The sequence below is a fragment of the Salmo salar genome, chromosome ssa03 (assembly GCF_905237065.1).
Source record: "Salmo salar chromosome ssa03, Ssal_v3.1, whole genome shotgun sequence".
Classification (NCBI taxonomy): Eukaryota; Metazoa; Chordata; class Actinopteri; order Salmoniformes; family Salmonidae; genus Salmo; species Salmo salar.
The window spans coordinates 43999149-44023509 of record NC_059444.1 but is presented as its reverse complement, the minus strand read 5'-3'; the positions used below and the strand labels follow the sequence as shown (position 1 = coordinate 44023509).

The window sequence follows — 24361 nt, the reverse complement described above, 5'->3', positions numbered from 1 at the left end:
GCAGCATGAGTGAAGGATGCTTTGTTGCGAAATAGGAAGCCGATTCTAGATTTAATTTTGGATTGGAGATGTTTAATGTGAGTCTGGAAGGAGAGTTTACAGTCTAATCAGACACCTAGGTATTTGTAGTTGTCCACATATTCTAAGTCAGAACCGTCCAGAGTAGTGATGCTGGATGGGCAGGCAGGTGCGGGCAGCGATCGGTTGAAGAGCATGCATTTAGTTTTACTTGCATTTAAGAGCAGTTGGAGGCCACGGAAGGAGAGTTGTATGGCATTGAAGCTCATCTGGAGGTTAGTTAACACAGTGTCCAATGAAGGGCCAGAGGTATACAGAATGGTGTTGTCTGCGTAGAGGTGGATCAAAGAATCACCTGCAGCGAGAGCGACATCCTTGGTGTATACAGAGAAGAGAGTTGGCCCGAGAATTGAACCCTGTGGCACCCCCATAGAGACTGCGAGAGGTCCGGACAACAGGCCCTCCAATTTGACATACTGAACTCTATCGGAGAAGTAGTTGGTGAACCAAGCGAGGCAATCATTTGAGAAACCAAGGCTGTTGAGTCTGCCAATAAGAATGTTGTGATTGACAGAGTCGAAAGCCTTGGCCAGGTCGATGAATACGGTTGCACAGTAATGTCTCTTATCGATGGCGGTTATGATATTGTTTAGGACATCATTCTCTCTACTATTATTCTGACATGTCACATTCTTAAATAAAGTGGTGATCCTAACTGACCTAAAACAGGGAATTTTTACTAGGATTAAATGTCAGGAATTGTGAAAAACTGAGTTTAAATGTATTTGGCTAAGGTGTATGTTAACTTCCGACTTCAACTGTATCTGTTAATCAAATCTAAAATCAGAACATAAATATCTTCTGCCATTAAAATGTTTGCATTTGGGGAGCACATAGACTGATTATGCCACACAGCTCACCCCAACCAACTAAACTAACCCACTATAGCAAATCCCACACTCACTAAGAAAGCTACAAGAGCAACCTATAACTAATCCATGTCCTACCTACAATATCTAAAACATTCACTATTACAATGCAATGTACTGCTACTAGTACTTCTGTGCTATGTACTACTAATACCTTGTCTCCCACTGCAGGTTACTATCAACTATTTATAAAACAGTCACTCCCTCGACTACACCAGTGTAACGCCTGTTGTTAGAATTAGACCAAGGTGCAGCGGAGGATGTGTATTCATTATTAAAGAATTTAATGAACATAAACACTCTATACAAAACACGAAAAGAAACGACAGCAAACAGTCCTGTCTGGTCCCAAAATGAACACCACAGAAAACAATCCCCCACAAAACCCAAAGGAAAAACATGCTCCTTATGTGTGACTCCCAATCAACAATAACAAACTTCAGCTGTGCCTGATTGGGAGCCACACACACACACACACACACACACACACACACACACACACACACACACGGCCCAAAACAAAGAAATACAAAAAACATAGAAAAAGAACATAGAACGCCCACCCAATGTAACACCCTGGCCTAACCAAAATAAAGAACCAAAAACCCCTCTCTATGGCCAGGGCGTTACAACCAGACTACATTTTCAGACACTAACAAACTTCTAAACTTCTTCCACAAAATGCACCATCATATTTCTCTCTCCAAATAATTGCCTAAAACACTTATAATTTCTTTGGAAATGTAGTAGTCTGAGTGTAGTTATTAGTGATGAAATAGGTGATCTATCTGCCCCACACTCCAAAGTAATACGGTTGATATAGTAGTCTATCAAAGTAATCAGATATTGTAATAAATTTAACTTTTACTATATATTTCACTGCTTCACTTAGGTAAAACGTTTTAAACTTCTTCAACTACCACAAACGTACTTTTAAAGAGATGAAGCAAGTCACACAACTTTACTTCATGCAAAATTTCCTTTCTAGTTGCCATCACAGTTTATATAAAGGGCTCAAATATGGATTGTGTTTGTGTGTGTTTGTGTGTGTACATGCACGCACACACGTGTGTAGTCCCATTGAGTCCAGAGGGGTTAGTGTGTAACAGTAACCCATAAGGAAGGATACAGTAAGGTACCCTCCATCACTGTGGCCTACATTGGTCTGCCACACAAACTCTGTTTAGATGTGGAACTCCCTCCATTACACCAGAGAGCTGAGAAAGCAGCCCATCCTGACACAGGGCTTATTCTGGCTTCATCCAGGCTCAGGCAAGGGAGGAAGGTATACGGGTGGCAGATAGACTATGGTTAAGTGCCTGCTTTCCTGTCTTTATGTCTCTCTTTCGGTGTGTGTGTGTCCATCTGAATTTCTGCCTCATAAAAAACGCAGCAGTAAGTTGTTTCTGTCTGTCTGTCTGTCTGTCTGTCTGTCTGTCTGTCTGTCTGTCTGTCTGTCTGTCTGTCTGTCTGTCTGTCTGTCTGTCTGTCTGTCTGTCTGTCTGTCTGTCTGTCTGTCTGTCTGTCTGTCTGTCTGTCTGTCTGTCTGTCTGTCTGTCTGTTCTGTTCTGTTCTGTTCTGTTCTGTTCTGTTCTGTTCTGTTCTATACACCACGGGCAAGAGCTCACTAAGATAAATAAATCACAACTTTTTTCTCCCTCTGTCCATCTCTCTTTTCTCTCCCTCAGTCCAGCTCTCATTCCTCTCCCTCTGACTCACTCATCTCTCTTTTCTCTCCCTGTCCTTCTCTCCATCTCTCTTTTCTCTCCCTCTGTCCATCTTCCCATCTCTCTTTTCTCTCCCTCTGTCCATCTCTCCATCTCTCTTTACATCTCTATCTGATGTCTCTCCTTCCTTCAATTTTGTCTGTCCCTCTCTCTCTCATCTCTCATTCCAATTAATGATTCTCCCCCTTTAGGCATCCGGTGTTTCCATAGTAACTTCGCTCTGCAGTCGATAAAGGGATGCTGGTCGTCTAGGCAACGGCGAGCCAGGCTGGATGTTCTGTATGTGTTTGATTTGGGATTGCACGTGCACTAGCAGCAATGTTTTGTCTGAGTGAGAGTGTGTGTGTGTGTTTGTGTGTGTGAGATAGTGAGTTTGTTTTGCACCTGCACTGGCACATGTTTTGTGCGTAGACTGCGTACTAATTTGTACGAGTGTGTGTACAACGTTCTGTCAGTGTTTCGATTGGGCACTGAACGGTATGCTTATCTCTCTGTTTCAGTAAAGTACGTGTTTGTGTGTGTGTTTGTACGTGTGTGTCGGATTTGGACCCTCAGGCTGCAGTGAAGCTTAGCCATTCTTAATCAAAGACTGTGAGGCTCGTTAAGAGAGAGAGCGACTGTAACGAACTTAATAGCCTGGACACTGATTAAAGCACAGTTGCCTACAGTCAACCTGACACACACACACACACATACACACACACACTTGCACAAATACACACACATCAGAAACCTCCTCGCATCTCTCTCTTTTCCTTCCCTATTTTTTGTCATCTCTCTCTTTCGCTCTCTCCGTCTCTCTCAGCGACCCTCTCATGTGAACTTTTAATCTCTTTAGTATAAAACTTCATCACATAATCAGGACAGGCAGTTTGATGATAAGGCTCACAAAATGTCCTCTTCCATACCGAATGGAAGGGTACACAGAGGATTCTTACCGTCGACGTGTCCTAGTACATTTTCATGACAAATATTTTAACCTTGACTATTTAAATGTGGGTATTACTATACTACCACCTATAAATTGGACACATGAAAATCAAATTCAAAAATGCCAAAAATGTTTTTAATTCGACTTTTGCTTTCAAAAGCAGCTCAAACATAGAACATGTAAGAATGATCTTAATATCCATTGAATTATATCATGCATTACAGGGAAATAATGCACACTTGTAGCCAATCAGAATCTAGCATTCAGTGCCATAGTATAAATATACAGTCGTGGCCAAAAGTTTTGAGAATGACACAAATATTAATTTTCACAAAGTCTGCTACCTCAGTTTGTATGATGGCAATTTGCATATACTCCAGAATGTTATGAAGAGTGATCATATGAATTGCAATTAATTGCAAAGTCCCTCTTTGCCATGCAAATGAACTGAATCCCAAGGAAACATTTCCACTGCATTTCAGCCCTGCCACAAAAGGACCAGCTGACATCATGTCAGTGATTCTCTCGTTAACACAGTGTTGATGTGTTGAGTGTTGATGAGGACAAGGCTGGAGATCACTCTGTCATGCTGATTGAGTTTAAATAACAGACTGGAAGATTCGAAAGGAGGGTGGTGCTTGGAATCATTGTTCTTCCTCTGTCAATCATGGTTACTTGCAAGGAAACACGTGCCGTCATCATTGCTTTGCACAAAAAGGGCTTCACAGGCAAGGATATTGCTGCCAGTAAGATTGCACCTAAATCAGCCATTTATCGGATCATCAAGAACTTCAAGGAGAGCGGTTCAATTATTGTGAAGAAGGCTTCAGGGCGCCCAAGAAAGTCCAGCAAGCGCCAGGACCGTGTCCTAAAGTTGATTCAGCTGCGGGATCGGGGCACCACCTGTACAAAGCTTGCTCAGGAATGGCAGCAGGCAGGTGTGAGTGCATCTGCACGCACAGTGAGGTGAAGACTTTTGGAGGATGGCCTGGTGTCAAGAAGGGCAGCAAAGAAGCCACTTCTCTCCAGGAAAAACATCAGGGACAGACTGATATTCTGCAAAAGGTTAAAAAAAAGCTTGTCCGGAGAAGACAAGGTGAGCGCTACCATCAGTCCTGTGTCATGTCAACAGTAAAGCATCCTGAGACCATTCATGTTGCTTCTCAGCCAGGGTAGTGGGCTCACTCACAATTTTGCCTAAGAACACAGCCATGAATAAAGAATGGTACCAACACATCCTCCGAGAGCAACTTCTACCAACCATCCAGGAACAGTTTGGTGACGAACAAGGCCTTTTCCAGCATGATGTAGCACCTTGCCAAAGCTCAATATTTGTTTTATTTATTGTATACATTCCTTTTTGCTCCTCTTTATCAAGGGTGCCAATAATTATGGACCTGACTGTATACACTTAGTGTACAAAACATTAGGAACACCTTCCTCATATAGAATTCTACCCCCTTCTGCCCTCAGAACAGCCTCAATTCGTTCATGTCATGGACTCTACAAGGTGTCGAAAGTGTTCCACAGGGATGTTGGCCCATGTTGACTCCAATGCGTCCCACAGTTGTGTCAAGTTGACTGGCTGTCTTTTGGGTGGTAGTACATTCTTGATACACACAGGAAACTGTTGAGTGTGAAAAACCCAGCAGATTTTGACACACTCTAACCGGTGCCCCTGGCACCTACTACCATACCCCGTTCAAAGGCACTTAAATATTTTGTCTTGCCCATTCACCCTCTAAATGGTACACATACAAAATCCATGTCTCAATTGTCTCAAGGCTAAAAATCCTTCTTGAACCTGTCCCCTCCCCTTCATCTACACTGATTGAAGTGGATTTAACAAGTGACATCAATAAGGGATAATAGCTTTCACCTGGATTCACCTGGTCAGAGCAGGTAAGTAATTATGTGTTCACAATACTTCCCCTCACAAACAGTAAACTAAATGCCCTTGTATCGTTATACACAGGGAATGTCATTTTATATGTTCTCATATTTTAGGTCAGGATCGAAAAAAAACTAAAACATTTATAAAAGGATCTAACAAAGTAACAGACCATGCACTATGGCTAAGCATATGGGGCATCAACAGTTTTTCACTAGAGTTGGTCCCTGTAGATTATAATCCCAATCCTGGCCCCAGATTGAAGGGTTATGCCGTGAGATGAGGAGGAAAATCTGGCAGCAGTATAATTTCAGACGCCCCCACCCCCCCTCCCCACCCCCCACCCCCACCCCCACAGTAATCAGGTACACAGATGAGATGACAGGGAGCTAAGGGATTGACTTGGTGTGTGTCCCAGTACAGTACATGCCCGCATGAAATGTGTGTGTTCCCTTAAATTTTGTGCAAGTGCGCATGCGTACATGTCTATGTGTGTTGGTGTGCATGTGACCACGCCAGCCTGTATGTCCATGTTTCTTTGTGTGTGTGTGTGTGTGTGTGTGTGTGTGTGTGTGTGTGTGTGTGTGTGTGTGTGTGTGTGTGTGTGTGTGTGTGTGTGTGTGTGTGTGTGTGTGTGTGCTTGTGTTTGTTTGAGATGGGGAAAATAAGGATTTTGTCTGGCCACAGGGAATATTTATGCACTGTGCTCTCCAACTAGGACAAACACTAATGCTAGATTAAACAATAAGAACAGAGAGAGCGAGAGAGAGAGAGAGAGAGAGAGACGGAGAGAGGGGGAGGGGGAGGGAGAAGGGTGGGGAAGAGAAAAGGAAGAGAGTGAGAGAGAGAGCGAGAGAGGGTAGAGGGAGGGGAGAAAGGCAGAGAAAGAGGTGAGAAAGGAAGAGTGGAGAACAGTAGAGTGAGAGGGGAAGGCAAAATTAAGAGAGAGAGAAACCCATATCCTATCAAAGCGATCAACGTTAAACATGTTCTCACTAATGCCGGAACTACAGTATGAGACTATACTGTGTGTGTGTGTGTGTGTGTGTGTGTGTGTGTGTGTGTGTGTGTGTGTGTGTGTGTGTGTGTGTGTGTGTGTGTGTGTGTGTGTGTGCTGTGAATAATTTTGTATAAGATTCTACCAACTTTGCACAATTCTTAGGGCAAAATGTATCCATTGTTGTTGTCCAAATTGCTCAAGCTCAGTAAAATGGCTTGGGAGTCATTGATACAAACCATTATTCCAACCTTGTCTCTGATTATCAAGCAGATTTAAGTCAGGAATGAGGCTGGATCACTCAGGAACCTCAATACCTTTTGGAAAAGCCCTTCTATGTCTTTAGCATTGAAAGTGCGTAATTGTCCAGATGAAAAATCAAACTCTATGCCAGCGTTCGGTTTTCAGAAGACTGAGCAGGGTTTTCCTCTATCTTTGTACCTGGGCTTTGCTCTTTTCATTTTTCTTTTGATCCTGACAAACTCCCCAGTATCTGCCGACAACAAGCAAACCCATAGCATGATTCTGCCACCACAATACTTGAAAAGAATAGAATACACAAAGTGCAATTTCGAAATGTGTTTGTGCATCAGCAGTCACTCAATTAGCCCTTGTCAGTTAGTCTAGCGGCCAGCTATCTAAATGTGTAGTAAGCATGGTCGAATTACCGAGCAGGGTTGGACCAGTGGAGGCTGCTGAGGGGAGAACGGCTCATAATAATGGCCGGAACGGAGCAAATGGAACGGGATCAAACACCTGGAAACCATGTGTCTGATGTATTTGATACCATTCCGCTGATACCACTCCAGTCATTACCACGAGCCCCTTATCCCCAATTAAGGTGCCACCAACCTCCTGTGGGTGGGACCCATTGATCATCAGTTATCATATTAAAAACTGCAAACATTTGCCTCCACCCACCCTATGGCAAAATGTGTAGAATTGCAGTAAATTAGCGGCAAAACTGAAAACATGTCTCTCTGCCACATGGACAAATGAGTAGAATTGCATGAAATTAGTCTTGAATGTGGGCTATGGTTATGGGTACGCAGTCCCACGAGCCACTGCAGCCCATCATGATGAGTTCTGTTTTTTTGTGGCCCCCACCCCCATCAAAGTTGCCCGTCCCTGATTTAGGGTATGGAGGGATCTATTATCACCCTCTCTCACACACACATTCATTATCCCCAGGCAGCCCACTTGACCTTGGGCTTTACGAGTGCCCCTGATCACCTAGCGATGCCTGTTGCCTTGGCAACCCTCAGGCCAGATGAGCTGAGTGCAGACAGTGGCTCTAAGTAGCAACAGGAGGGGGTTGTGTGTGTGTGTGCTTGCCTGTGTGTAGTTGCATGTGTGTGTGGTCGTGCGTGTGCTCCTACTGTTGTTTACAAATATCTTCTCTGATCTGTATGAAATGCATACAGCACGCTAGGGACCCGTACAAGAAAAAACAAGGATGGCCTCAAAAACTCCTGGACTCTGTCCCGTAGTAATATCAAAACGTGTTGGAATAGGATCTTCTTTACTTGTCAGAACATGACATAAAATAGCTAATACACTAATACAGAACATGATATAACATAGCTATTACACTAATACAGAACATGATATAACATAGCTATTACACTAATACAGAACATGATATAACATAGCTATTACACTAATACAGCTATAGTTACCATCCCACAAGCTATGTCAAAATGACATATGCTTTTTATGATTGCTTATAGCATCTATCATGCGATAACAACATAACGGGGGCTGGACTCCAAGATATAAACTTTATTGCCTCAAAACGATATACAATAATACACAATTATATTTTATTGACAACACAAATTATTATAGCTTATACAGTATAGTTCAGGTGTTCAGGTAAAGTAATGTACATCCCATTAGTGGTAGAGTCTCCCTCAGAATGGTGAATATTTGATGAAGGTCTGTACTCTCATGTGAAGTGTGTGTGTGTGTGTGTGTGTGTGTGTGTGTGTGTGTTTGTGTGTGTGTCCGTCCGTCCGTGTATTGTGTGTGTGTGTGTGTGTGTATACACCATACATGTTACGTAATACATAGGGCGAGAGAGGATATATCCAGTTCTTTCTCTGAGTGGTTCCTACTGTGAGTCCAGATCTCTATGGTCCATTACCTGGAAGGCAGAGCTCCTACAGTGATGATGGGAGACTCGCCATTCACACAGAAAACACATGCACACAGGCAGAGGAACATACTGTAGACACACACACAGAGGCAGAGGAACATAGAAACACACACACATGAAAGCAATACAAGCCCACATACCATATGTTTTACTATTATTGTGTGGACATAACATTTATTTCCATTCAAAATCCTATTTTCCCTAACCCCTTACCCTAAACCTAACCTTAAACCTAACCCCTAACCCTAATTGTAACCCTAACCTAATCCCTAAGTTTAAAAAAGTATTCGTCCTCATGGGAAGCGGGAAATGTCCCCATGAGGGAGAATTTTTACTATTCTTGTGGAGACTTTTGGGGATTTCCGGTACTCACGAGGTTAGTAATACAAGCCCAAACACACACACACACACGCACAAACGCACACAGCATAGCCAGGTCACACTTGATACAAGTCAGTATTGGATGTCCATCCATGTCGGAGGATATCAGGAGATGACGTAGAAACCGGCCACTAGGGGCAACAGTGAGCACTGTTTCCTTCAAGTATGTTTCTGCTAGGCTTTTGTGGACGGGGAAGGCGGATGTGCGTAAGCATCTGCCTCTGGTGCCAAAACAACTTTCTATCGCTAGATTCGAACATGCAAGCTTTGGCACTAGAGGCAGATGCTTACGCGCATCCAAGAGATGACGTTGAAAACCGGCCACCAGGGGCAACCGTCAGAGCTGTTACCTTCATAAGCACCTGCCTCCGGTGCCAAAGGTTGCATGTTCAAATCCAGCAATAGAAAGTAGTTTTTTAGATTTTTTGTTTTAAAACTATCCCAAACCTTAACCTTTATCCCAAACATTAACTCAGAATGGTTAAGGTAAGGGTTAAGGTTTGAGAAAGGCTTAAAACAAAAATATAAAAACCAACTTTCTATCACTGAATTTGAACCTTAGGAACCAGAACCAGACGCTTACACCTGTCCACCATCCTCATCCACAACACCCTAGCAAAACTGACACCTACTTGAAGGTAACAGCGCTGACTTTTTCCCTTAGCGGCCGGTTTACACGGCATCTCCTGACGTCCTTAGACATGAATGGATGTCGGATACTGACTTGTATCACGGGTGACCTGTCTGGGTACTCTGTAAGTCAGTCCTGTGATGGTTCACTGGTTCAGTATGACATCATCACACCAGACACTCCAAGCGGGGTAGGTCATGTAACACTATTGTGTAATAAAGTATTTCTATAGAGTCAGTGTTCCTCATCTCCTTCTCTTCCTCCCAGCATCCAATTTCTCTGATTACCTATTCTCTCTTTCATTCTGCCTATGACCTCGCTCTCCCCTTTCGTTGATCAACAGCGGCGGAGAGAGAGACAGAGAGAGAGGGGGAGGGGGGAGGGAAGTGACAGTGTTAGTGGTAGTGAAGGTGCAGGTTGTTCTGTCTAGAGGTTGGAGTGTTGCATTAGTGACAGTGTTACGTAAGGGGTCCATCAGGACCCTGTAGCTCTGATCTGTTCATTAACTAGCACAATGCTTGGCTTAGGTATCAACTCAAGACATACACATAAGCCACATTAACACACACATACATACACACACATACGAACACATACGTACACCCATAAGCTGCAGATACAGAGACATACTGTACATACACACAGACAACATGAAGCACATACACACACATGCACCAATACACACAAGTTGCACGTCCACACACCGCAAGCGCGCGCACACCCCACACACACACACACACACACACACACACACACACACACACACACACACACACACACACACACACACACACACACACACACACACACACACACACAGTGACAATGGCGTATGCAGTCAACCCAGACATACATTATACAAAAAGACAATGGATGGCTAGTCTGAATTTCACATCCTTCTTTTTCTCTGTTTCCTTCTGCTTGCCGAGGAGGATAAAGGTGATAAATGTTTGAAATGGTCTGGTCTGCAGACATCATTCCCAAAACAACAACTTCAGACTGTAGTTGTTGTTTTGGGAAGGTTGCAATACTAAGTTAAAACTCAAACTAAAGACACTGTCTTCCTTATTTTAGGGCACTTTCAAGTGGACTTAAGACAATGTCCCTGCCGTGGAGCACTTCAAAGCGGACTAAAGGTTAGCGATTAAAAGTGTTACTCGGAGCCAATGTCCCATAAAGGGTTGCTATAGCAACGGCGAGAGTGATTCATGGAGCGTGTCAGGCTGAGAAATACATTTCACACCTCAGCACGCCGTGGCCTCTCTCTGCTGTGTGTGTGTGTGTGTGTGTGTGTGTGTCTGTGACTGTGTGTGTGAGAGAGAAAGAGTGAGTGAGAAGGATAGGAGAGTAAAATGTTTGAATGATACATCTGTGGGTAAGGGTATGTTTACAGTATGTGTGAGTGTGTAACATTGAGTCTGTAGGCATTGTGTACTTAACCAAGTTAACAAATGTTCACGTTTAGATGAATTCCATGTATTACTACCCCCCCCTCCTCCCTCTCGCTTTCTGTGCATTTAGTTCTGGCAGACGGTAAGCTGACATACACAAAGACAGTAGAGGACTCAATACCATACCTATACACAGGGGCGCAACTTTTGTTTTATAAGTGGGGGGGACATAACTTGGCGGGGGGTCTGAGGGTCCTCACATTTCTGGGGGCATCTTAAACTAATTTCCTGAATTTCTACACAATCCAATATGACCCATGGCCCTTCTAGCCGTCTCTATTTAGAACAACAAAAAGTAAGCAAAAATGCCCACAGTCATCAAGCTAGGTAAGAGACCCTTATTAAATATGTGTTTGATAAGACTGAACTACAGTAGATCAATGATAATTCAATAATCAATACTGTGTTGCACCTTTAACCAATAGCCTAACAAATGAACAAATTCATTTTTGATTGTCTTTATTAAGATCTTCTATATCAAATTTCAGCCAGACCACCCAGCCAGTCCGAGTCTTATGCATGCCCGACCCTCACCAGTCTAGTCAATAACTCAACTCTCTCCCTGAACACAACTTCTTTCCCTATTTTTATATGTCTCAAGGGAATAAAAACACACATTCACCTCCTACACATTAACCTGTTAGGGCTAGGGGGCAGTATTTGCACGGCTGGATAAAAAAAATGTACCCGATTTAATCTGGTTACTAATCCTACCCAGTAACTAGAATATGCATATACTTATTATATATGGATAGAAAACACTCTAAAGTTTCTAAAACTGTTTGAATGGTGTCTGTGAGTATAACAGAACTCATTTGGCAGGCAAAACCCTGAGACATTTTCTGACAGGAAGTGGATACCTGATGTGTTGTATTACCTTTAAACCTATGCCATTGAAAAACACAGGGGCTGAGGAATATTTTGGCACTTCCTATTGCTTCCACTAGATGTCACCAGCCTTTACAAAGTGTTTTGAGTCTTCTGGAGGGAGATCTGACCGAACAAGAGCCATGGAACGGTGATGGCCGATTAGACACCTGGCGCGCGAGTTCATGTTGGGTACCCTCGTTCCAATACGTTATAAAAGAGAATGCATTCGTCCACCTTGAATATTATTCATGTTCTGGTTAAAAAAGGCCCTAATGATTTATGCTATACAACGTTTGACATGTTTGAACGAACGTAAATATATTTTTTCCCCTCGTTCATGACGAGAAGTCCGGCTGGCTTAGATCATGTGCTAACAAGACGGAGATTTTTGGACATAAATGATGAGCTTTTTTGAACAAAACTACATTCGTTATGGACCTGTGATTCCTGGAAGTGACATCTGATGAAGAGAATCAAAGGTAATGGATTATTTACATAGTATTTTCGATTTTAGATCTCCCCAACATGACGTCTAGTCTGTATCGCAACGCGTATTTTTCTGGGCGCAGTGCTCAGATTATTGCAAAGTGTGATTTCCCAGTAAGGTTATTTTTAAATCTGGCAAGTTGATTGCGTTCAAGAGATGTAAATCTATAATTCTTTAAATGACAATATAATATTTTACCAATGTTTTCTAATTTTAATTATTTCATTTGTGGTACTGACTTGACTGTCGGTTATTGGAGGGAAACGATTTCCTCAACATCAATGCCATAGTAAAACGCTGTTTTTGGATATAAATATGAACTTGATAGAACTAAAAATGCATGCATTGTCTAACATAATGTCCTAGGAGTGTCATCTGATGGAGATTGTAAAAGGTTAGTGCATCATTTTAGCTGGTTTTATGGTTTTGGTGACCCTGTCTTTGAATTGACAAAACATTACACACAACTCTTGTAAATGTACTGTCCTAACATACTCTAAATTTATGCTTTCGCCGTAAAACCTTTTTGAAATCGTAAAACGTGGTTAGATTAAGGAGATGTTTATCTTTCAAAGGGTGTAAAATAGTTGTATGTTTGAAAAATTTGAATTTTGACATTTATTTGGATTCAAATTTGCCGCTCTTGAAATGCACCTGCTGTTGATGGAGTGCACCACGGGTGGGACGCTTGCGTCCCACCTAGCCCATAGAGGTTAACACACAAGAACAGCACATTCTCCATATAATTCATATCATAGGCCTAATAGTATTGTAAAGCTCTTTTTACTTGCACAATATACAGTGCGTTCGGAAAGTATTCAGACCCCTTCCCTTTTTCCACATTTTGTTACTTTACAGCCTTATTCTGAAATAGATTAAACAAAAAAGTGTTCCTCATCAATCTATAAACCCCATAATGACGAAGTGAAAACAGGTTTTTAGAATTTTTTGCAAATGTATTAAAAATTAAAAACAGAAATACCTTATTTACACAAGTATTCGGACCCTTTGCTATGAGACTCGAAATTGAGCTCAGGTGCATCCTGTTTCCATTGATCATCCTTGAGATGTTTCTACAACTTGATCGGAGTCCACCTGTCGTAAATTCAATTGATTGCACATGATTTGGAAATGCACACACCTGTCTATATAAGGCCCCACCGATAACAGTAGCCTAGTGGTTAGAGTGTTGGGTCAGTAACCGAAAGGTTGCTGGATCAAATCCCCTCGCTGACAAGGTAAAAATCTGTCGTTCTGCACCTGAACAAGGCAGCTATCCCATTGTTTCCCGGTAGGCCGTCACTGTAAATAAGAATTTGTTCTTAACTGACTTGCCTAGTTAAATGATGGTTAAATGAAAAAAATATAGAAAAAAAACAGTGCATGTCATTTAAAAAACCAAGCCATGAGGTTGAAGGATTTGTCCGTAGAGCACCAAGACAGGATTGTGTCAAGGCACAAATCTGTGGATGGGTACCAAAAAATGTCTGCAGCATTGAAGGTCCCCAAGAAAACAGCAGCCTCCATCATTCTTAAATAGAAGAAGTTTGGAACCAGCAAGATTCAAAGCCAAACTGAGAAATCAAAGGAGAAGAGCCTTGGTCAAGGAGGTGACCAAGAACCTGATGGTCACTCCAACAGAGTTCCTCTGTGGAGATGGGAGAACCTTCCAGAAGGACAACCCTCTCTGCAGAACTCCACTATTCAGGCCTTTATGGTAGACTGGCCAGACAGAAGCCCCTCCTCAGGAAAAGGGACATGACAGCCCAGTTGGAGTTTGCCAAAAGGCTCCTAAAGGACTCTTGGAACATGAGCAACAAGATTCTCTGGTCTGATAAAAACCAAGGTTGAACTCTTTGACCTGAATGCCAAGCGTCACATCTGGAGGAAACCTGACACCATCCCTACGTTGTAGCATGGAGGTGGCAGCATCATGCTGTGGGGATGTTTTTCAGCGGCAGGGACTGGGAGACTAGTCAGGATCAAGGGAAAGATGAACGGAGCAAAGTATGGAGAGATCCTTGATGTAAACCTGCTCCAGAGCGCTCAGGACCTCAGACTGGGGCGAAAGTTCACCTTCCAACAGGACAATAACCCTAAGCACACAGCCAAGACAGCGCAGGAGTGACTTTGGGACAGGTTTCTGAATGTCCTTGAGTGGCCCAGCCAGAGTCCGGACTTGAACCTGATTGAACATTTCTGGAGAGACCTAAAAATAGCTGTGCAGCGACGCTCCCCATCCAACATGACAGCGCTTGAGAGGATCTGCAGAGAAGAAACTTCCCAAATACAGGTCGCGCCATGTAATGTCATACACAGGAAGACTTGAGGCTGTAATCGCTGCCAAAGGTGGAGAGACCTAAAAATAGCTGTGCAGCGACGCTCCCCATCCAACATGACAGCGCTTGAGAGGATCTGCAGAGAAGAAACTTCCCAAATACAGGTCGCGCCATGTAATGTCATACACAGGAAGACTTGAGGCTGTAATCGCTGCCAAAGGTGCTTCAACAAAGTACTGAGTAAAGGGTCTGAATACTTATGTAAATGTGATATGTTTTTTCTAGTAACCTATTTCTGTGTTCATGCAAGTGACTGATTGAACAAATCCTTACTATCAGTATCTGCAATTTGTCAGTATGCCCAGAATGTTGTTTTGAGAACAAAGGGACATGTCCGTTTCAAGGTCTCAGCTTGGAGAGAAGAAGCCTTGTGAGGCATTGGTCATCACATGCATGAATCAAAATGTTAATTATGAATTAATTATGAATAATTACTAAGCTAAATCATGCAAACATAACTTGTCTGTGTAAGTATATAAGAGAACTAACGGGACTGCCCCAAAGGAGCTCCTGACAGATGTGTAGTATGGTGCATCAAGTTTGTTGGAACCTCTTCATTTAACTGTGTCCCTGTGTAGAATTTCCACAACACTCTCATCGAGGCAAGCGCACATAGAAGTAATTTAGCTCGTCTGGTAGGCTCGTGTCACTGGGCAGCTTGCGGCTGGGCTTCCCTTTGTAGTCCATAATAGTTTGCGAGCGTCGAACCTGGTGTAGTAGGATTCAATCTTGTCCTGTTTCAACGCTTTGCCTGTTTGATGGTGTGGCGGGATTTATTATAAGAGTCCTTTAAAGTCGCAGCTCTAGCCTTTATCTCAGTGCGGATCTTTCCTGTATCCATGGCTTCTGGTTGGGGTATGTACATACGGTCACTGTGGAAATGACGTCGTCGATGCACTTATTGATGAAGCTGGTGACTGAGGTGGTATACTCCTCAATGCCATTGGATGAATCCCGGAACATATTCCAGTTTGTGCTAGCAAAACAAGTATCTGCATCATCTGACCACTTCCGTATTGAGTGAGTCACTGGTACTTCCTGCTTTAGTTTTTGCTTGTAATCAGGAATCAGGAGGATAGAATTTTGGTCAGATTTGCCAAATGGAGGGCGAGGGAGAGCTTTGTACGCATCTCTGTGTGTGAAGTAAAGGTGGTCTGGAGTTTTTTTCCCCCTCTGGTTGCATGCTGGAAGAAATGAGGTAAAACGGATTTAAGTTTCCTTGCATTAAAGTCCCCGGCCACTAGGGCCGCCTCTAGATGAGCATTTTCTTGTTTGCTCATGACCTTATACAGCTCGTTGAATGCGGTCTTAGTGCCAGCATCGGTTTGTGGTGGTAAATAGGCAGCTACGATAAATATAAAAACTCTCTTGGTAAATAGTGTGGTTTACAGCTTATCATGAGATACTCTACCTCAGAGATTTCACACACCAGCTGTTATTGACAAATAGACACAGACCGCCACCCCTTGTCTTACCGGAGGCAGCTGTTCTTTCTTGCCGATGGACTGTAAACCCAGCCAGATGTATGTTATCCATGTCGTAATTCAGCCACGACTCGGTGAAACATAAGATATTACAGTTTTTAATGTCCTGTTAGTAGGATAGTCTTGAATGGAGCTCATCCAGTTTATTCTCCAATGATTGCATATTGGCCAATAGGACAGATGGTAGAAGCTTGTTACCCACTCGCCAACGAATTCTCACAAGGCACCTTGACCTGTGTCCCCTGTATTCTTCATGCGAATGACGGGGGATTTGGGCCTGGTCCAGTTTCTGCAGTAAATCCCATGACAGTGCCATGTTGAAAGTCACTGAGCTTTTCAGTAAGGCCATTCTACTGCCAATGTTTGTCTATGGAGATTGCATAGCTGTGTGCTCGATTTTATACACGTGTCAGTAACGGGTGTGGCTGAAATACCCGAATCCACTCATTTGAAGGGGTGTCCACATACTTTTGTATATATAGTATATATTTTAACCATGTTGTTCGACCAGTGGTCATAAAGAGAGGGAGATGAGGAGCTGAAGCTTGTTAAGACTATTGGGACAGCATAGCTTTTTCTATATCCCCATCTCTTTCTCCCATTTAATTTCTCTGGATCCCTCCATCTTTTTTTCCTTTGCTGGTATAGTCTATTCTGTTTTGCCCGCTCTCTTGCTGACGCCATTTTGTGAATTTCCAAGAGAGTTTCCCCTTTTTTCCTTTTAAGATTATTTTTGCTTTTATGATGAAACATTCTCAAAGCAGACTCTAGATGAAAGTGTGCTGTGCTCCCTCTCTCCCTCCCTCTCTCCCTTGCTACCTTCCTCCCCTCCATATCACACTGGCTCACTGCTCATTAGCTTTCTGTCAGTCTTGGTTTCTGTCTCCCACTCGCGCTCTCTCTCTTTTGCTCTCTCGTTCTCTCTCTCTCCGTCTTTCTCTTTTTCTCTGTCTGCAGCCTCCTCTTTGTCACACAGTATCACTCTTTACCCTCCAACTCTCCCACTCTCTCTCTCTCTCCCCCTCCATCTCTCTGTCTCTCCCTCCATCCATACTGAGTGAGTGTCAGTATGGTATGAGAGTCTTCTTTGGGGGGCTCTCACTGAGTCCCTGTGATGTGCATAATCACGTCTCTTTCAGGAATAGGTATCTTTACTATTGCACATATACTCTTCCATCTATCCTTTCCCTCTCTTCCCATCTCCATCTTAGGCTTTGCTCTTCTCTCTATCATCCTTTACATGTTTTCCTCAACCGCCCTTGACATCCCCCCTCTCCATCTCTTGACATCTCTTCTCCCCTTCTCTCTTTACCAATTCTGGTGATTCTCTCTCCCCTCTGACAATGTCCACCTCTCTCCCTCCATCTTTCACTCCCTCGCTTTCTCTCTCACCCCCCGCGCTCTTAATGAGGGGTGTTTGCTCCACCATGATCAAAGCACATTCTATACAGACACCCACCCACACACACTCCCACCCCCATGTATGCACACAATAACACAAACACACAGCGTACACACACAGGAGTATACACACTCATTACCAAGCTCTCACAAGTACACACACACACACATTTGGGTTGAATTGTGACAGCTGTGGTGCTGCAGAGTGATGGTAGAGCTAGAGGCGAGAGAGAAAACAAAAAGAAAGAGACAGACAGACAGGGAGGCATGATGTGGAGAGGAGCAGAGAAAGTGCATTGCACCTTCACTAACCCTGCTCAAATGACACACCACATACACAAGTACACAGATGAAGAAACAAACACACACAGACACACACGACTCAGAGGGATGTAACAAGAGTAGGGGGGTGAGAGAGGTAGTAAATAAATGTGAAGAAGGAAAGAAGATGAGAGAGGAGGTGAGAGAAGGAATGAAAAAGTGGAACGAGAGAAGGTGAGAGAGTAGGGAGAGCTGAGGCAGGTCAGAGGGAGTGAGAGAGAGGAGGTGAGTGAGGAAGCGAGAGAGGAAGCGATCAAATACAGGTTTATTATTCTGACTGCACCATTCTAATCTGGGCAGGTGGAAACAGGCCCTGTGAGTGACTGAGTTCAGAGGAAGGTTGTCTGAAAGAGGAGAGAGTGACAATCCTCCCATCTGTCCTTCCAGTCCTCCGTTTCATACTCCCTTAATTTGCATGCTGTCTTAATAGACAGGCCAATGACTCAGGTCTCTGATAAAAACAGTGTGTGTGTGTCTGTGTGTGTACGTATGCATGCATATATGTTCTAGATTTCTCTGGAAACAGCCCCCTGCTGTCAACTCAGGGCAGGACGGATGTCCATCAGCTGATAAGTGATGAACCTGATCCTGTGTTTCATAATCAACTTGTCACACCCTGACCTGAGAGAGACGGTTTTGTTTCTCTATGTGGTTAGGTCAGGGTGTGAGGTGGGCATTCTATGGTGTCTATTTCTTTGTGTTGAGCCGAGTATGGTTTCTAATCAGAGGCAGCTGTCTATCGTTGTCTCTGATTAGGAACCATACTTAGGCAGCCTTTCCCCACCTGTAGTTGTGGGATCTTATTTTTTGTACTGCTTGTTATAGCCTGCAAGACGTGACGGTCGTTTGTATTTGTTTATGATTTTTGTTTAAGTGTTCTGATTTATAATAAATAATAAGATGAACACTCACCACGCTGCACCTTGGTCTACTCCTTTGGACAGTCGTTACACAACTATATAATACAATAGATGTCAGCTTCCTGTACACCATGAGGGTATCCTTTACTCAGGACGGCCCAAGACAATGATATGCCAATAAACGTTCCACAGGGTCAGGTGGTGGGGGTGGAGTGGTGCGTGTGTGTTTGGGGGGTGGGGGGAACGGAGAAGGGGGAGGATGTGGTATCACCTGCTGTTAGACTCTGTTGTGAGATGCTGTAATGTGCATAATCCTACACCCCTCTGGGCTGTGGACTGAGTGTACTGACGTGTGGCTACTGGCATGCCCAAATTGTGGAACAAACTTCACAACCAAAAGAAGAACACTTGCTCTTGTCTTTTCCTACTAGGAATGTACTGAGTGAGTTACATCACTCTAGCTTTTTTTTTATTAGGGGAGGGGTATCCCTCTTCCGAGGGCAGAAATAAACATTGTTTTTACAGCGTTTTCTTTTGTTGTTGCATCTACATTCCACAAGCATTTTACAAACTGTACATGTCACTATTATTATATATATTATTTTACAGTAGTTACATAACAAGGATAAAGTAATTGTATATTTTGATATACATTACATCTAGATAGATAGTACTTATACATTATACATTGTCATTACTCTTATAGAACATGAACTTGTATACCCACCCCTCAGTCCATCCCACCTTGTCTAGCTTTTTTCTGTTTGGAGAAATTCAGGGTGTTAACTGGATACAATCCCCCGGTCTCACCTACCTGTATTCAACATATAAACATGAACAATAATACTTTTTTTTACAACAGTTGTGACATTCAATGTCATGCTACTTTTGTCCTCATTCTACGGACTCATGATATGATCTGTAACCTGGTCCAACGACAGTACCATGTTACCATTCAGGTGCCACCTTCTCCATTTCAAAATGTTTTTCTCACATAACGACAATCCTCTAGTAGTCAGGATCAAGTGCTTGTGTGTGTGTGTGTGTGTGTGTGTGTGTGTGTGTGTGTGTGTGTGTGTGTGTGAAGGGCTGGGATTGTCATAACGTCCCAGTGTAAAGAACCTGCTGAATGGTGCTTCACATTGACTGGTTAGAGTGAAGTGCTTTAGTGACACTATATGAATACAGGAGACCACTATCTCTGATATCCTCACCAGGAGAGGAGGAACATGGTACTCTGTTTTAGTGCAATCACATTGCTAGGGTTGTTTGTCTGACTGCAATGTGGCCGTGTGTGTGTGTGTGTGTGTGTGTGTGTGTGTAACCTTGTAGTTGTGTGGTCTTGTGACCGAATGACAGATGGCTAGCCATTAGCTCAGTGGGCTAACATTGTCCTTTAAAGCTAGAGTCCTTAGTTGAAACAATAACAAAGTGGTCGCCCCGCTTCTGTTTCAGTAAAAAGCTGAGGGATGGGCCTGGAGAAATGTAACCACTCTCAACCATCCATGATATCAACATTAACCATGTTTTGAGGCTAAACAGTGTTTGTTTACATTTACATTGTTCAGAAACATTGGAGTAAAACAAGCTTATATTTTAGGTTCTGATGGTGTGCGACAGTTGAACAAAGCTCATGAGGCATTTATAAGTTATATTCTTCAAGAATCAACAGGTATATACAGTATAATTGATTTATTAGTCCAAAAATAGATGTAGCAACTAAGGATTCTAGCTTTAAGGTGTGTACCGATACTATAACGAGACGACCTGGGTTTGATTCCAGGAACTCTATTCGACATCAAGTAACTCATGCAAGCAGTAAAATTTGATTAAAAAAACAGATAAAAAATTACCTTATGGAACAGCGGGGACTGTGAAGCAACACAAACATAGGCACAGACACATGCATACACACACACACAATAGCATACACACTATACACACACGTACACATGGATTTTGTACTGTATATATGTGGTAGTGGTGGAATAGGGGTCTGAGGGCACACAGTCTGTGAATGTATTGTAATGTTTTTAAAATTCTATAAACTGCCTTGGCAGCAGCTAATGGGGATCCATAATAAATACAAATACAAAAACACAGACAGGAGATGAAGATATGAGGCTTTTAAATCTGTTAAACCTGTGTGTGTGTGTGTGTGTGTGTGTGTGTGTGTGTGTGTGTGTGTGTGTGTGTGTGTGTGTGTGTGTGTGTGTGTGTGTGTGTGTGTGTGTGTGTGCGTGCGCGTGCGTGTACAGTTCCTCGTAACACCTTCAGCACCTGGGCAATAAGGACACCTCCGAGGACACCTTCCAGGGGTCCTTCTGCTCTACCAGCATGGCATCCAAGGTGCCCTTCTCCAGGACCACGTTGTACGAGGCGTCTGGGAAGGAGAGTTGGCGCTTGTCTATCTGGTGTCAGGTCATGCCCGGGCATGTGGCATCGTGCCTGGCACACATGGTGTCGACGCACACAGAGGGGTAGTCTGTTGGTTATGGAGTGGTAGATAGCGCATGTCATTGCTCATAGAGCTGCTACCAGAACCTGGGAGAGGAGAGAGGGGAGGAGAGCAGAGGGGAGAGGCAATCATCAGTTTCCTGATCAGTTAAGCCTAATCAATAAAACACCATGGAAACGTGAGCAGGAAGTCATAAAACACACCATCACATTGGTCTGAAGACCAGAGGAATCAATGACATGCTGTAGGTTGATTAAAAACATGCATTCAGTTAATCCATCACTTGTGATGGGAAGGATATAATCCATCTAACCATCACATGGTATATGGTAGGAGGAAGGGATGGGAGGCAGGGAGGATTGGGAGTAGTCTCCATCACTAGCTCTATGTTCGACAACACAACACTACTGTATTATAGAAGAGCCTAGAGGCAGCCAATGTAAGGCATTCATATGTAAGGCTATGGGGACACAGAGGAAATTCAAGGGCGTCACAGTTGAGCCAATGTAAGAGAGAGAGAGATCTCTCTAATGGTCTTTCTACTACAGCCTCTGCCAAAAACACATTACCTTAATCGAACACACAAACACACACACACACACTTAATGTGTTTTAAACAATTACTGGCACACACTTTACCCAAAAGATGTCACACGCACACACACACTACCCCAAAACACACACACACACGCTTCCTTGAAGTCCCTTGAAGTCCCAAACTTTAAAAGAATCCCTGACGCACTGTTTCTGCACTTTGGCCATGTCACCCTGTGTACTTAAAGAAGATGTGACATGCATGCATGCATGCGCACACACACACACACACACACACACACACACACACACACACACACACACACACACACACACACACACACACACACACACACACACACACACACACACACACAAACTTTGATTGCATCATGCTGGACACACCCACATCCACACACACCCAGGGGCGGTGTGGTGTGTGACCCTGACTGTCAGCCTTGCTGACGCAGAATCATCGACGGCTTCGATCATTAGAGGCAGGCCAGGCTTCCCCGTGACGGATCATCTAAAGATCTGTTCATTAACTAGGGTTAAGCCCTAGTTAATGAACTAGCATCTGATCTGGTAGGTTGGTGGGTCAGACAGGGAGAGAGAGAGAGATAGAGTCTTTAAGAGAGGTAAATAGAGGGTAAAAAGTGAATCTGTGTTACAGGAAGGGGAGTGGAGGCATACTGTAACTTTAGGCCATCCCTGCTGTTCTGTTCTGACTGCAGTGAACTGAACTGCACAAAGTCTACTCTCAGTGATTAATAAACACCAGGGGGTTGTCTGGTCTGGTGCTTAGCTGGCTCTGTCGTCTGTACAGCTACATCCTCTCCACTCCTCTCATCTCCTCTGACTCTACTCTGGGGGAACTACCAGGCTTAGCTCAGTTTGGTTTGGTGTGGCGGAAAAGAAAAGGCAAGGGCAAATCTGAGAGCTGTTAGGAGGGGCAGGGGGTTGGGTGTGTGTGCGTGTGCTGGAGGAAGTATTGTGTGTGTGTGTGTGTGTGTGTGCCAGAGAAGGGTTTTTTGCACCGCTAGTTCAGGTAGCACATTGGAATCTGCAGCACCTCCATTTTAAACCTGTGGCTATGCTCGTTATCACCTTAGTTCTACAACTAATTCAACACTGCCTTCCAGATGGGTGTGTGTGGTGTATGTGCAAGGTGTATGTGCATGTGTGTGTGTGTGTGTGCGTGTGCCTGTGTGTGCGTGTGTGTGCCTGTGTGTGTGTCTGTGCACGCGCGTGTGTGCATGTAAAAGAGAAAGGGTGTGCGTATTTTAATTGCTGATCTTGTTATCATCCTCACACTTCAAACAACACCTATAGTATGTCACCTCATCCAACCTAAGGTATTTATACCAGGCCCTCTATGACTCAACCTCTGGTGTGTGGTGGTAAACATCAGGGATGCCTTCTCTCTTCTGAACACAGTTCTATCTCATTTAAGAGCAGCATACAAAGCAGGGATTGGGGTCAATTCCAGTCAATTCAGAAAGTAAACCAAAATCCAATTCTAAATTTCCCTAATTAAAAATCATTGAACAGAATAGTAATTGTAATTACTGCCTACTTTCTGACTTGAATGGAATTGAAATGGAATTGACACCAACCCTTACAACCTTTAAAGAGGACAGGGCCATGAGCGAGGAATGCAGAGGATGGGACTGGTCATGATTATTATAATGGCATTTAGTGATACTTTTGAGTGACGGGTGGGGGAGATGCACTAGGCAGAGAGAAAATCAAATAATGGGTGAGAGGAAAATCAGACAGAGAGTGAGGAAAAGTGTTTGTGTGTGTTTTAGGGCACTCTAGTGTAAGAAAGCTAAATGAGCCAGGGGTTAGGGGTTAAAGGTTAAGGGGAAAGGGGGATACCTAGTCAGTTGTACAACTGAATGCATTCAACTGAAATGTGTCTTGCGCATTTAACCCAACCCCTCTGAATCAGAGGTTAGGTTTAGGGTTAGGAGTTAGGGTTAGGTTTAGGATTAATGTTAGGTTTTTGGGTTAGGGTTAAGGTTAGTGTTAGCATTAGGGGTTAAAGAAAATAAGATTTTGAATAGGAATCAATTGTGTCCCCACAAGGTTAGTTAAACACGACTGTGTGCTGTGTGTGTGTCTGTGTTCTGGAGATCAGCGTGACAAACACAGTCTAACCCCTGATGACTCTCTCTATGACATTTGCAACAGTGAGAGGACCAGCACATATACGTTCTGTCACCTTCATCCATAGTTATTGTACAGTTTTTTCATTTCAGCGGAAATTGAAAAAAAAAGACTTTCAGGCATCTGTTTGTTGATGCTTAATTTTTTTGTTATTATCAGTCGACTAAAACTCTGGACAATTTTTGTTCTAATTTTAGTCACAGTCATTTTTGTTATTTTAGTCATATAGTCAATGCATTTTCTATTAAATAATTAACATCTAATTCTAACTTCCATCATGTGTACATTCAGTCTTGTCCAACTATTCCTACTAGTATACAT

At 43.3% G+C, this 24361-nt stretch overlaps 1 pseudogene; it reads right to left on the bottom strand.

The window, feature by feature from the left end:
* Positions 1 to 21101: 21101 nt before the first annotated feature.
* Positions 21102 to 24361, bottom strand: part of LOC106600584 (EEF1A lysine methyltransferase 4-like) — a 155859-nt pseudogene continuing 152599 nt past the window's right edge.